We start from the raw sequence: 15,913 nt of genomic DNA, 5'->3' as shown, positions 1-15,913 counted from the left end.
TTGGAACTGTCCCAGCTCCACTTCCTATGCCCATATGGGCAGTGCACCTGTGAGACTAATAGACTGAACTCTGCCATGGACATTCCTCCACCATCACCCATCACCATTTTGCCTCCCCCTCCAATAATTAGCACTTCAATAAACACCCTTGAACCACAAAACAATCTGGAGTCATTCTGTGAGTTTGAAAATGTGTATTATCTATGACAATGACAAAATCCGTTCGAAAATGTAATGTCAACATACCTATGTCACAAGCCCATGAAGGATGCAAGCAGATGACACACGTTAGTAACCACACCTGTGAAACCGTAATGGAAATGTACCACTCAGTTAGCAAATACTGCTTCAAATTGACAGACAGGATAGAGGTAGAAGTGTGAAAGTAAATGTAATAGTAAAAAAAAAATTTCTCACCTGTGTGTCACTGGAAATATTGCTGTATGAGTCCCTGTTATCAATGTATTCTTCCTCTGCTTCCTCCTCATCACTGTCCACAGCTCCACAGCTGGCACATCACCGTCATCTGGACCATCCTCCTGCAGAAAAGGCACCTGTCGTCGCAAAGCAAGATCGTGAAGCATACAGCAGGCGATGATGATCTGGCACACCTTCCTTGGTGAGTAGAATAGGGAACCACCTGTCATATGGAGGCACCTGAACCTGGCCTTCAGGAGGCCGAAGGTGCGTTCGATCACCCTCCTAGTCCGCCATGGGCCTCATTGTAGCGTTCCTCTGCCCTGGTCCTGGGATTCTTCACTGGGGTCAATAGCCATGACAGGTTGGGATAACCAGAGTCCCCTAATAGCCACACCCAGTGCCTCTGGAGTTGACCCATCACATAAGGGATGCTGCTATTCCGCAGGATGTAGGCGTCATGCACAGAGCCAGGGAACATAGCATTTACCTGGGAGATGTACTGGTCTGCCAAACATACCATCTGTACATTCATCGAATGATACCTCTTCCGGTTCCTGTACACCTGTTCACTCCTGTGGGGGGTCCACATGGGTCCCATCAATGGCACCTATGATGTTAGGGATATGTCCCAGGGCATAGAAGTCACCTTTCACTGTAGCCAAATCCTCCACCTGAGGGAAAACAATGTAGCTCCTCACGTGTTTCAGCAGGACAGACAACACTCTGGACAACACGTTGGAAAACATAGGCTGGGACATCCCTGATGCCATGGCCACTGTTGTCTGAAATGACCCACTTGCAAGGAAATGGAGTTCTGACAGCACCTGCACTTGAGGGGGGATTCCTGTGGGATGGCGGATTGGTGACATCAGATCTGGCTCCAACTGGGTACACAGTTCCTGGATTGTGGCACGGTCAAACCTGTAGGTGATGATTAAATGTCGCTCCTCCATTGTCAACAGGTCCACCAGCGGTCGGTACACCGGAGGGTTCCGCCATCTCCTCACATGTCCCAGCTGACGGTGCCTAGGAAGGACAACAGCGACCACAGAGTCAACCAATTCTGAGGTATGTACCCACAGCTACACAGAACACGACACAAAATACAAAAATCTTCCTGTATGTGTGTTGAGTCCAGGCCTAGGTATGTGTGATGCAGTTGTAAATGAAACCATGTGGGCCCCTGAAATGGCGGCTGCCTGACCTCTAAAGTGGGACAATGGAATGTGAGGTAACTGCGCTGGCGTTGTACACCGTCGCGGAAGGCGGTCGAAGACCGCGGCGCAATGCTGCATTGGTTAACATTGGACCCTATGGGTCCCAGGAGCCAATGACGAAGTGATGATACGCACCGCCGCGGACGTCACCACTGCGGACGTGACTGCCATTTTCAATCACTCGATACCTGATCTTCGACAGGAGAGGACCTACACTGCAAGTGCTGCTGTGACCTCGGTCTGGAAGAGACAATGGCACGTGCGTCTGGGGAAAGGGCCCCTGCCTTCACTGCAGAGGAGTTGGAGAAGCTCGTGGACGGGGTCCTCCCCCAGTACACGCTACTCTACGGTCCTCCAGACCAACAGGTGAGTACATAGGGTGCAAGTTGTATGGGCTATGCCTGGGTGGAGAGGGCTGGATGTAAGTAGGAAGGGGGCAGAGTTATGCGAGCAAGAAGGAGTGTGAATGCATGCTCCACATGGCAAGGGCAGGGATGTGGGCCACTCACTACAACCGTGCACTTGGTAATGACTTCTCTTCTTCCCCTGTACATGTCATGTAGGTCAGCACCCACCAGAAGAAGGATATTTGGCGTGCCATCGCCAAGAACGTCCGGACCCTGGGGGTCCACCACAGACGGAGCACCCACTGCCGTAAAAGATGGGAGGACATTCGCCGCTGGAGCAAGAAGACAGCGGAGGCTCAGCTGGGGATTGCCTCCCAACGAGGGAGGGGTGCCCGTCGCACCATGACCCCCCTGATGTTCCGGATCCTGGCGGTGGCCTACCCTGAGTTGGATGGGCGCATGACGGCATCACAGCAGACACAATGGGGTGAGTACACTCACATTCTCATGACTTTGTGCGCAGCGAAGGGGGTCTGGGTGGGGGAGGAAGGCTGTGGGTTTCCCTAGGCCAGGGCGAGTTCCGTAGGCCAGGCCCCTCCGTAATGCAGGCCATGTGCCACTCCACCCCACCTCTGTAGAGTGCCAAGTACAGGTAAACATGCCCCTGTGTCATCTATGTGGGCAGATGACACTCATAGCCAAGTAGGCCATATCCCAGGAACTGCATCTGTAGAGGCCAAGAGCACGGCGTAGTGCAGGGGGCTGCTGTGTCTGTATTGTCCGCCAACGGTAGCTGTAAGCCATGCACTCAACCTGTCTTTCTTCTGTTTCCCCACCCCTTTTTGTGGGCTCCCTGTTCTTTTGTGCAGCAGCATCATCAGGCGGAGGTACAGGGGCACCGGAGCACGAGGGGGCTGCGTCCCACATGGCCATGGAGGGCCACACCACGGACTCGGAATAGACCAGTGGGACGGAGGGCGAGGGGAGCTTCACGGCGGTCAGCGGATCAGCAAACAGTGACACAGACTCGTCCTCCGATGGGAGCCCCCTTGTGGTGGCGGCACCATCTGTGCCCCCCACTTCTACAGGTACAGCCGCCACCCCCCCTACCAGCACCTCCCTCCCAGCAGCCCCTCAGCCTTCGCCCCGTGCCCGCTCATCCAGGTGGGTAGGCATCACCTTCGCCCCAGGCACCTCAGCCCCTGCCCCTGTCACCCTTGCTGCCCTCAGTGAGGAGGCCATTGACCTCCTCAGGTCACTCACTGTTGGGCAGTCTACCATTGTGAATGCCATCCAGGGTGTAGAGAGGGAGTTGCAACACACCAATGCATTCCTGGAGGGCATTCATTCTGGTCAGGCTGCCCATCCTCGAACCCTGCAATCTCTGGCCTCAGCACTGATGTCAGCCATTGTCCCTGTGTCTAGCCTCCTCCCTCCAACTTCCTCCACCCAGACCCAATCACTGTACCTCAACCTATACCAAGCACACCATCAGACCAGCCTGCACAACTGGTCCAGTCCTGAGCAACCTTGACCTCTGTCCCAACACCCCCCCCTCCAATTCATAGGTCCCGTAGTAGCACCTCAGCCCAAAAAAATCCGGTACCAGTGGTGCCTGTTAGAGGTATGTGGAGTGCACCGGGCACCACAGCAGCTAGTGTGACACGGAGCCAAAGCACTGCCAGTCTCCCTCCCCTGTGAAGTACCAGAAGTTGGACAGTGCCCGACGGGACAGGGGGAAGACACCTGCCGGGAAAGCCGCCCACAAGGGTCCCGGGGGGAGTGTCGAGTCAGCTGTGACTCCTCCCAAGGTGGTGAAGGAGCAGAAGAAGTCTCCAAAGTCTGGGAAGAGCAGCACGGCGGAGAAGGCCGCCATCCTCCCCGCTGCACAAGACGCCACCTCCAGCCCCATCATCACTGGTCAAGAGACCTCCGCCAGAGTCAGTGCCCAGGAGGGCAGCACAATCGTCACTGGTCAGGAGACCACAGCCGGAGTCAGTGCCCAGGAGGGCAGCATAATCGTCACTGGTCAGGAGACCACCGCCAGAGTCAGTGCCCAGGAGGGCAGCACAATCGTCACTAGTCAGGAGACCACCGCCAGAGTCAGTGCCCAGGAGGGCAGCACAATCGTCACTGGTCAGGAGACCACCACCAGAGTCAGTGGCCAGGAGGGCCCTGGCAGCCACAGCCCCGCTGGGCAATGAGGGACCGCCATGGCACACACCGCTGCACAGGTCAGAGACAGCAAAGTCAAGCACCGCTGAACAGGGCAAGCACCGCTGAACAGGGCAAAGACCGCTGAACAGGGCAAAGACCGCCATGGAAAGCACCGCTGAACAGGGCAAGCACCGCTGAACAGGGCAAGCACCGCTGAACAGGGCAAAGACCGCCATGGAAAGCACCGCTGAACAGGGCAAGCACCGCTGAACAGGGCAAACACCGCTGAACAGGCAAAGGCAAAGACCGCTGAACAGGGCAAAGACCGCCATGGACAGCACCGCTGAACAGGGCAAGCACCGCTGAACAGGGCAAAGACCGCTGAACAGGGCAAAGACCGCCATGGACAGCACCGCTGAACAGGGCAAGCACCGCTGAACAGGGCAAAGACCGCCATGGAAAGCACCGCTGAACAGGGCAAGCACCGCTGAACAGGGCAAAGACCGCTGAACAGGGCAAAGACCGCCATGGACAGCACTGCCCAGCGGGAAGGAGGCCTGCAACACAGAAGCCGGCTCCGAATGGAGCCGGCGGTATTGCGGGCGTGCGACGGGTGCAGTTGTACAAATCGCGCTTTTCACTGTCTGCTAAGCAGACAGTGAAAAGCTTCATGGGGCCCTGTTAGGGGGCCCCTGCACTGCCCATGCCAATGGCATGGGCAGTGCGGGGGCCCCCAGGGGCCCCAGGACACCCGTTCCCACCAGCCTCTTCCTGGCGGTGAAAACCGCCAGAAACAGGCTGGCGGAAGGGGGTCAGAATCCCCAGGGCAGCGCTGCAAGCAGCGCTGCCCTGGCAGATTCACCCAGCCGGGGGAAAAACGGCGGAAAACCGCCGGCCCCGGTTTTCTGACCGCGGCTTTACCGCCGCAGTCAGAATGGGCATGGAAGCACCGCCAGCCTGTTGGCGGTGCTTCCGTCATTCGCAACCCTGGCGGTCAAAGACCGCCAGGGTCAGAATGACCCCCACAGTCCTTTTTAAGTACAAACATTCCGAGACACTTTGGTGAGCTTTTGGGACGGGTATTTAATGCATCCATCACTTCTGGAATTGCAAAAAATTTTAATGCTGTTGGTTCTGGTTTCATTTATACCTTCTCCTCCATTTTCGGTCTAACACCATCAGCTATCCACTCAATTTTCTCCAGTATTTTTGGGGGATTTCCAAAAACTTTGGCTTTACTAGCTGGCTTTCTGCTGGTGCTATTTTTCATGCGCAATGGCTGTCCTGCCACATCAAGAAGGAATGAAATAGCTCCCACCAGCGCAGCTGTGTCGTGAACGGATGATGCAGTATTTTGGAGCAACACTCCTGGAGCATTTGGAGTGTGACTGGTCTCTGTCTTTCAGACCGGTTCTACATTGTCTGCAGCCCGTGTTTTGGTGCCTCTGGTGCTCTTTTGAACATGCACTGGAAGTTTGTCTTTCTACGCAGCACTTGCTTTCATTGGACACTGATCTGTTGATGTTGTGGCTGATGGCTCATTACCAGACATGCGTGTTGAGGTTGTGTTTGCTACGGGAAGCTCCTTATGAGTTGCCCTTCCCAGAGTATGTGGCTCTTAACTCATCTTTGTTTACACCACGGAATGCCGCCTTGGCTGAGGCTGAGGCTTTGGAATGTGACTTTTCCTTGAGCCTTCTTGGCGACGCCTTTTCAACTTTAGCATTTGCCGAAGTGGAAGATTTACTGTTATCCATGGTCCCAGAATCGATTGGAACTTTTAAAAAATAACTTTAACTCTGAAAATTCGGTCTTTTATGCCACATGTTACGTTTTAAATTGTCCTTTTATGTGCCCATGTGTCCTTTCGACTTGTCATAATTGACGTTAATTTTTACACATATATTGTAGGTTGAGCTTTAAGTAGGCTTTGAACCACCTTCGACCAACAAGGGGAGGGTGTTGTGTAGGCATTTTAGCCGTAACTCCATGCATATCATTTTAACATAATCTTGACATAAGTAGGAAACGTTCACAGTAAAATTACAACACCAGTACCTATAGCTCACATCCACAGTCTTTTACTACACTACACACTGGGACACACTTTGCACTTCCAGTCTTTTTCTCTGGCACTCATCAAAAAGATCTCTTCAAAGAAAACCTTGTGGGACCCGTTGGGCATTGCAGCACCAGCATGACTAGGAGCAGGCCCGATGATGAAGCATGCCACATAAGGGTGGGTGAGTGCACTTGCTCCTAACAAGCAAACACTTCAGATGACCAATGACCACTTCTCCTCTCCTTTTGGAATTGAGGAGTTGCTACTACAGAACACCATACTTGTATATTTTCAATTCTCAAGCACAAACGTCTACTTCTGATTGAAAGTTTTTCTAAGCTTTTTTTCTCTTAAAACTTTAAACATACTCATCTCCAGCTTCCCTTCTCTATTTTCAATTATATTTAGTGTATATTTGCCTTCTACATTTAATTGTATTACATGTTTTTAGTGATGCCTTCTCAACTTTAAAATTGTCAGAACTGCTTGAACTAAACACACACTTCTCTGGGGATTGCTCTCATGATACGCACATATCAGTATTTACTGGACAGGTGAGGAGAAAACCTCCTCCAAACGTTCTGGGTAGGTTGATCATTCACAGCAAATAACGTGAGTGGTACATGCAGAGTGTAGTCATCACTTAGTGTGATGCTTCCAGCCTGCAATTTGCATAGCTAATAAAAACCGTACATATAAAATCAAGACGGACTACAAGTTTTAGGGTACCATCGGACTCTCACAAGACTTTGTTGTGTAGCCATTTTAGCCATAGCTCCATGCATGTTATTTTAACACACTAGGCTGAGCCGCTGTGTACTCTACCCTATATGTATTTTATTCGGCTTTATTTTTACTGTTACAGTAGCCACTTTTACTGTCTTGTTTTATTTTCTGTTTATCTAATGGTTTTGCCTAGGCCAGCACTCTATTCTCAAACAAGACATTCTTGCTCACTCTGTGCTTCTTCCAAGGCTACAGCACGGTCCATTGCCGGTGAACGTGGTATAAGATTAGTATCCGACATTCGTAGAAAACACACATCCTTACGTAGGGATATTTTCTCAGAAGATCCGTTGTTTTATTATAAAACACTTCCCTGTCCCTTACACGTTAGAGGGAGATTTCAGCCAGAGAACCACAACTATTTGCTGATTGCTGAATGCTTCAATATAGATGCTAACGTAGACTGCAGGCCTTTGCTCATGGGGGGATGATGTCTTCCCAGGGGAACCTGAAGGGCAGAATTAGAGCTTAACATGCTTTGCTCTTTCATAGCCTAGGTAGGAGTTAGTCTATCAACTGTAGTGACAATATGATAGCATTATTTCTATGCTTCACTATTCTCATCACTGTTTTAACCCCTTAGCTGCTGGGCCTTTTCCCCCCCAGTGCTGAGCCCTTTTTTGGCTATTTGGGGTAGTTCGCGCTTAGGGCTTTATAACTTTTTGTCCACATAAGCTAACCACGCCAAATTTGCGTCCTTTTTTTCCAACATCCTAGGGATTCTAATGGTACCCAGAGTTTGAGGTTTACCCTGGAGGAGACCAAGAAAATAGCCAAAATACAGTGAAAATTTAGTTTTTTCCAAAAAAATGGGAAAAAAGGGCCGCCGAAGAAGGCTTGTGGTTTTTTCCCTGAAAATGCCATCAACAAAGGGTTTCTGGTGCTGAAATCACTATCTCCCCACCTTTCAGGAACGGGCAGACTTGAATCAGAAAACTACATTTTCCAACACAAATTTGGCATTTTACTGGGACATACCCCATTTTTACTATTTTTGGTGCTTTCAACCTCCTTCCAGTTAGTGACAGGAATGGGTGTGAAACCAATGCTGGATCCCGGAAAGCTAAACATTTCCGAAAACTAGACAAAATTCTGAATTCAGCAAGGGGTCATTTGTGTAGATCCTACAAGGTTTTCCCACAGAAAATAACAGCTGAAATAAAAAAATATTGAAATTGAGCTGAAAACAACAGCCATTTTTCTTTATGTTTTACTCTGTAACTTTTTCCTGCGATGTCAGATTTCTGAAAGCAATATACCGTTTTGTCTGCTGGACTCTTCTGGTTGCGGGGATATAAAGGGCTTATAGGTTCATCAAGAACCCTAGGTACCCAGAGCCAATAAATGAGGTGCACCCTGCAGTTGGTTTTCATTCTATACTGGGTATACAGCAATTCATTTGCTGAAATATGAGGAGTGAAAAAGAGGTATCAAGAAAACCTTTGCATTTCCAAAATGGGATCAAGATAAGGTTTTGAGGAGCAGTGGTTATTTGCACATCTTTGAATTCCGAGGTGCCCATACTAGCATGTGAATTGCAGGGCATTTCTCAAATAGACGTCTTTTTTACACACTCTCTTATATTTGGAAGGAAAAAATGTAGAGAAAGATAAGGGGCAATAACACTTGTTTTGCTATTCTATGTTCCCCCAAGTCTCCCGAAAAAAATGATACCTCACTTGTGTGGGTAGGCCTAGCGCCCGCGACAGGAAATGCCCCAAAACACAACGTGGACACATCCCATTTTTTCACAAAATACAGAGCTGTTTTTTTGCAAAGTGCCTACCTGTGGATTATGGCCTCTAGCTCAGCCGGCACCTAGGGAAACCTACCAAACCTGTACATTTTTGAAAACTAGGGACCTAGGGGAATCCACGATGGGGTGACTCGCGGGGCTCTGACCAGGTTCTGTTACCCAGAATCCTTGGCAAACCTCAAAAAGTGGCTAAAAAAACAAGTTTTCCTCACATTTCGGTGACAGAAAGTTCTGGAATCGGAGAGGAGCCTCAAATTTCCTTCCACCCAGCGTCCCCCCAAGTCTCCCGATAAAAATGATACCTCACTTGTGTGGGTAGGCCTAGCGCCCGCAACAGGAAATGCCCCAAAACACAACGTGGACACATCACAGAAAACAGAGCTGTTTTTTGCAAAGTGCCTACCTGTAGATTTTGGCCTCTAGCTCAGCCGGCACCTAGGGAAACCTACCAAACCTGTACATTTTTGAAAACTAGGGACCTAGGGGAATCCACGATGGGGTGACTCGCGGGGCTCTGACCAGGTTCTGTTACCCAGAATCCTTGGCAAACCTCAAAAAGTGGCTAAAAAAACAAGTTTTCCTCACATTTCGGTGACAGAAAGTTCTGGAATCGGAGAGGAGCCTCAAATTTCCTTCCACCCAGCGTCCCCCCAAGTCTCCCGATAAAAATGATACCTCACTTGTGTGGGTAGGCCTAGCGCCCGCAACAGGAAATGCCCCAAAACACAACGTGGACACATCACAGAAAACAGAGCTGTTTTTTGCAAAGTGCCTACCTGTAGATTTTGGCCTCTAGCTCAGCCGGCACCTAGGGAAACCTACCAAACCTGTACATTTTTGAAAACTAGAGACCTAGGGGAATCCAAGATGGGGTGACTCGCGGGGCTCTGACCAGGTTCTGTTACCCAGAATCCTTTGCAAACCTCAAAAAGTGGCTAAAAAAACAAGTTTTCCTCACATTTCGGTGACAGAAAGTTCTGGAATCGGAGAGGAGCCTCAAATTTCCTTCCACCCAGCGTCCCCCCAAGTCTCCCGATAAAAATGATACCTCACTTGTGTGGGTAGGCCTAGCGCCCGCGACAGGAAATGCCCCAAAACACAACGTAGACACATCACAGAAAACAGAGCTGTTTTTTGCAAAGTGCCTACCTGTAGATTTTGGCCTCTAGCTCAGCCGGCACCTAGGGAAACCTACCAAACCTGTACATTTTTGAAAACTAGAGACCTAGGGGAATCCAAGATGGGGTGACTCGCGGGGCTCTGACCAGGTTCTGTTACCCAGAATCCTTTGCAAACCTCAAAAAGTGGCTAAAAAAACAAGTTTTCCTCACATTTCGGTGACAGAAAGTTCTGGAATCGGAGAGGAGCCTCAAATTTCCTTCCACGCAGCGTCCCCCCAAGTCTCCCGATAAAAATGATACCTCACTTGTGTGGGTAGGCCTAGCGCACGCGACAGGAAATGCCCCAAAACACAACGTGGACTCATCACAGAAAACAGAGCTGTTTTTTGCAAAGTGCCTACCTGTAGATTTTGGCCTCTAGCTCAGCCGGCACCTAGGGAAACCTACCAAACCTGTGCATTTCTGAAAACTAGAGACCTAGGGGAATACAAGGAGGGGTGACTTGCGGGGCTCGGACCAGGTTCTGTTACCCAGAATCCTTTGCAAACCTCAAAAAGTGGCTAAAAAAACAAGTTTTCCTCACATTTCGGTGACAGAAAGTTCTGGAATCTGAGAGGAGCCACAAATTTCCTTCCACCCAGCGTTCCCCCAAGCCTCCCGATAAAAATGATACCTCACTTGTGTGGTTAGGCCTGGTGCCTGCGACAGGAATAGATCACACAACGGTCAATGTTGGTCCTTACGTGAGGCAGCTGTTGACCCTGGGGTGATCCATTCCTGACAGAGACACTAGGTGTAGGCACTCAAGTGGGGTAGTGTTTTTATCAGGACAGGTGAGGAGTCACTGGGTGGTAGGAATATTGTGGATCCCAGCATATTCCTGTAGTTTGTGTGACAGAAATGCGAGAAACATTTAGTTTTTTTTCAACATTTCAGCTTTGCAGGGTATTCTGGGTAAGAAAACTTTGGGGAAGCCACACAAGTCACACCTCTGTGGACTCCCCCGAATGTCTAGTTTCCAGAAATGTTTGGGTTTAGTGTGTTTCTCTATATGGCCGCCGAATCCAGGACCAAAAACACAGGTGCCTGCCTTACAAAACCAGTTTGTTTTGCCATGGATAATTTTGATGTCTCCACAATATGATTTGGGTGGTGGAATTTGGGGCTGAACTAAATTGGGGAGCTCCCAAGAGAGCACTCTCTCTCTGCTTGCCGCCACATTCACCTGCTCTCTGGGTTGACCTAACCCACTATTACCCAGTTGCACAAACAGCTTGCGAAGGGACAGCAGGACTGTCCTCATCACCTCCCTCATAATGTACTGGAAGAGGAGTTATCGAATGGGACTCCTCTGACTGAAAAATCACTCCCAGAGTCTGCGCCATTGTCCTATCCCTCAGATGCTGTCTCAGTATCTGATGTCTCAGTCTCTGATCCTATGTCAGAGCGGTCCTCTATAACCCGAGTGTAGGCAGCAGTCATCCATCAAGATGCCATCTCTGCTATTGGCTAAACTGTTGCTCTAAAACACTAGCCTACGTAGACAGTCACAAAATCGATGGTGTGTGAGATACGTGCAACAGTAGAGGCCACCTTACCTGCGCCTCTTCCCTCAATCAGCACGTACTTTCAAGACACTCAAAAAACACCTTGTCACATACCATTCGTCACAGTCTTTAGCACCTCCTGCGCCCAGTCCAACAATCATTATTGGTGCTCCCACTCCCTCCTCCTCGGATTCCCTCATTACCACCCAGCAAAAGTGCCCTTCATCTCTCCACAGACTTTGCTAATGTACTCAGCTATTTACATAAAATACAGATTTGCTCTTTGCAGTAGGCATATAAACCTTCTGCGCTTCTTTATGGCACTTAAACTGCCACTAGACAAGTCGGACCCTTTTCCCCCCAGGGAAACCACACACATATTGACAAAAGTGATATATATATGACAGCCAATCACCTGAAACTCAACTCAAGCAAAACCGAAATAATCCTCTTTGGCCCACACAAAAACACCTGGGACCCCTCATGGTGGCCCACCACGCTAGGCCCTGCACCCACCCCCGCCAACCACGCACGCAACCTCAGCATCATCCTAGACTCCTCCCTCTCGATGACCCAACAAATCAACGTTCTCACCTCCTCATGCTTCAACACACTCCGTATACTGAAAAACATTCAAATGGATCCCCACAGAGACCAGAAAAACTGTCACTCACGCACACATCAGCAGCAGGCTTGATTACGGAAACGCCCTCTACGCCGGCACCACTCTAAAACTCAAGCGCAAACTACACGCATCTAGAACTCAGCAGCACGACTCATCCTCGACCTCCGCCGACACGAACACATCTCTCCACACCTCAAATCCCTCCACTGGCTCCCCATTGACAAAAGGATCACCTTCAAGATCCTCATCCTCGCACACAAATCACTCCACAACACAGGCCCTGCCTACCTCAACGAGAGTCACCTTCCACACCCCCACACGAAACGTCCGCTCAGCTGACCTCTCTCTCGCCTCTGTCCCCCGCATCAAACACACCACCACCGGGGGCAGATCCTTCTCCAACCTTGCACCCAAAACCTGGAACGCCCTCACAACCCACCTTCGCAAGACCCAAAACCTACTTCTTTTCAGGAAGGGCCTCAAAACCTGGCTTTTCGAACAGTGAACCTCCCAGCCCCTTTCCCTCCCCCCGCCCCCCCCCAAGCGCCTTGAGACCCTCACAGGTGAGTAGCACACTTTATAAATCTCTTTGGTATATATAGATCTACCTCTATATATATATATATATCTATGTACATAGATATATCTATAGATATATCCATGTACATAGATATATCTATCTACATAGATATATAAATATAGATCTATATATAGATCTATTTTTTTTAGTTGTTGTATAGTTTCCTTGGGGGCCAAAATGGCCCCCAGGGAAACCCTACAACATCTAAAAAAAAAATTGCCCCCACAGGGGGTCACCCTGCCGACGGGCGACCCCCTGTCATTTTTTTTTTTTTTTTCATTATTTAAAAAAAAAAAAAAAAACAATCCCCTGGGGGGGGGGGCGCGATCGCGCCCCCCCCCCCCCCCCAGGGGGCACCTACCTTTTTTTATTTTTATTAATTATGCCCCCGGGGGGGGGGGGGGGCGGCCCGTTTTCCGAGGGGGCCAGAAACAGTTTGAGAAGGCCTCGTAAGAAAGGGGAGAGTCTCCCCTTTCTTACGAGGCCTTTTCAAAGTGTTTCCTGTGCTGCGATCGGGGGGCCAGGAAACCTGAAAGTGTTTCCTGGCCCCCGATCGCAGCACAGCTGCGACCGGGGGGCCAGGAAACACTTTCAGGAAGGCCTCGTAAGAAAGGGGAGACACTCCCCTTTCTTACGAGGCCTTCCCGAACGTGAGAAAGGCCGTTTTCCCCATCAAAGCAGGAAGCGGCCGCAAGGCTGCTTCCTGCTTTGATGGGGAAAACACCTTTGCAACGTCAGCGCGCCGCGAGGTGCGCTGACGTCACAAAGGGGCTTGGAGACACGGAAGCTTCCGTGTCTCCCGGGGGGGGTTTAAAAAAAAAAAAAAATCCTCGGGTGCAACGCACCCGAGGATTTATTGATACCCTTCCTGGTGTCGGCCACTGGTCGTGACCCGCACCAGGGAGGGTGTGTGGGCGTCGGCCAGTGGCCGACGCCCGCACCTATCAGGTTAATACTGTGATGCTGTGTCGTTTTGGTTATTGCAGCTCATGCTTTGGCCATCTAAGATGCAGTTGTTTTATTAAACCCATTATTGAAACAGATACTGCCTCTGTTTGTCATTTTATATATGAGACTAAGGTAACTGAGAGAAACGGATGAGACCTGAGTGACCACGGCTTCCCTGAGAAACCAATTATGTCATGCGCCCAGTCAGCCCTGCCCTTAGGTGAAGATGAGGCACTGCTAGTTGGTCAGAGCAAAACCCGGATTGGAGCAACAGGTGTCACCTGCAGTGGGTCTGACTTAGTCACCCACTCCGCGGGCGATTCTGCCGCTCAAAATCCAGTAGTCTCATTAGAATAATGAGATCCTACGCGACAACTTGAAATGGTGGGGCCATCTTAGATTCCAGAACATATTTGCCTTTTGTTTTCAAGCATTCTTTGCTAGACAATAAAGAAACTTAGAGCCTGAATTAGAGTTTGAGCAATAGTTCTCCATCACAATTATCCTGTTCACCTTATTACAGGTGAATTATATTTTAATGCACTTGAAATAAAGCAGACAAGATATCCCTCATATCCCTGATGTTTGTGATATATTACTTGTCTGCAAACTTCAAATCAGGCTGAAAGCTGCTGCAGCCGGACCATTGTTGCCAGAGATTAGAATTCAAACACTACGCTTGAACTAATTGAAGACATGCTGGATACATGGAAGTATCTTTTTATTTTTTTATTTTTTTATTTATTGGTTTTTCAATGTCTGAACAAGCCCCAGTAGTTGACAGAGCAGTTCAAATATTAGTGGCTTCTAAAACATGGCAGCTGCAGGTATAGATTGACATCAATAGATAGATGGACCTAATATTGAATAAGAGTACAAAAACAATGCGTACAGTTAATATTTTTTCAAAATTGTAATATTGTGGAAAGAGGTGGTTTTCACTTTTTTAAAAGTGACACAGGAGAAAATAGTTCTAAATAATTAAATTAATTAAAAGAAGATGAGTTCTAGAACCTCAGAATACTTCTGGGAAGGGAGTGATTTATAGTTTTTGATTACATACATTTTGGTATTTCCTATAGAAGGTTGCCACAACTTCTAAGGTATCTTTTGCCTTCTGCGATTGATAATTTTGGGTGAGATAAGTTTGAGTTGCTAGGAAAACAGCTTTGTGTGTAATGAAAGCAAGTCTTAAGGTGGGTTTTGCTTCAATGGAGAACACTTTAGCCAAATTAGAATCAGATGAATGTGGTTAAATTTTCTGTTGTCAGTGCCATGTCTGGTATCTGCAGGGAGGGTACATTTAGATAAGCTAGATAAATGCTATATTTGATTTAGGAGAGCATTTCCATAGGGGGGGGGTCCATTGAGAATTTGTGTATGTAGATCCTGTGAGGGAGAGCTCAATATTCGTCACTAAAAGTAGTAGGAAAAATCCTAAAATGTGCCTTTGTACATGTTCCAGAATCTTTCTTCCTTTGGAAGGGTGATTTGCTTCACAATATCCAAAGGTTTTCATGGCTTCTTTTAATCTAGTTTTATGTTTAAAGCTGTTGCTTTGTAGATCAGTTTGTTGTAATGACTTCTTATAGTTCATGGATGCTTCATGTTTGTTGTAAAGTGGTTTTGACACTATTGTTTAACACAACATTATTTGAGGGATTTCCTCAAATCTGTTGTAAACTATTGTGCTGATTACCACATTTTCTGTCTTTTGAGAGTTTTATGGCTAGAGTGTCCATACTCTTAATTACGCCCTAGGCATGAACTTCAATTCACCAAAATGCCAGGGACAATGGAAGTGACATCACATACCACTTAACCTTTATTTCCACTCACATACACACTCATTCACACATACACACACTCTCTTACTTAAACACTATCTGACCCGCAAACATGACTACAATATATATGTAAAAGCCCTTTTTACTTACATTAGCTGCCAGGGAAGGTAATATTCTAGCTATTTGAAATACATTCTTTATTACAGTAATAGTGAATAATAATTCTATAATATTATTCACTATTACTGTAATACTAAATTGCCAGAAAACAAGGAAAGTGGAGCAGCAACCAACATCCATATGGACACGCTGCTCTTGTATTCCTGAAACTGAGTTTGCCACCTCTGAGGGCAGGGGTCGCATAGGCAGTGTCAGGGATTGCCAGGGGCAAACCAGGGGTCGCAGCTGCAACCCCAGGTGATCCCTAAGTGACTCCCATGGCTCTAAGTATATTTATTTTAGTCATTGGCTTCTTGGTTTTGATGACTGCACTAAAGAAACCTTACTATCCCCACCAGTGAGTCCACTATTTTGACAAATGCTCACAAAATAAGAAGGCT

The sequence above is a fragment of the Pleurodeles waltl genome, chromosome 8, assembly GCF_031143425.1.
Source record: "Pleurodeles waltl isolate 20211129_DDA chromosome 8, aPleWal1.hap1.20221129, whole genome shotgun sequence".
NCBI lineage: Eukaryota > Metazoa > Chordata > Amphibia > Caudata > Salamandridae > Pleurodeles > Pleurodeles waltl.
This window is presented reverse-complemented; position numbering follows the sequence as displayed.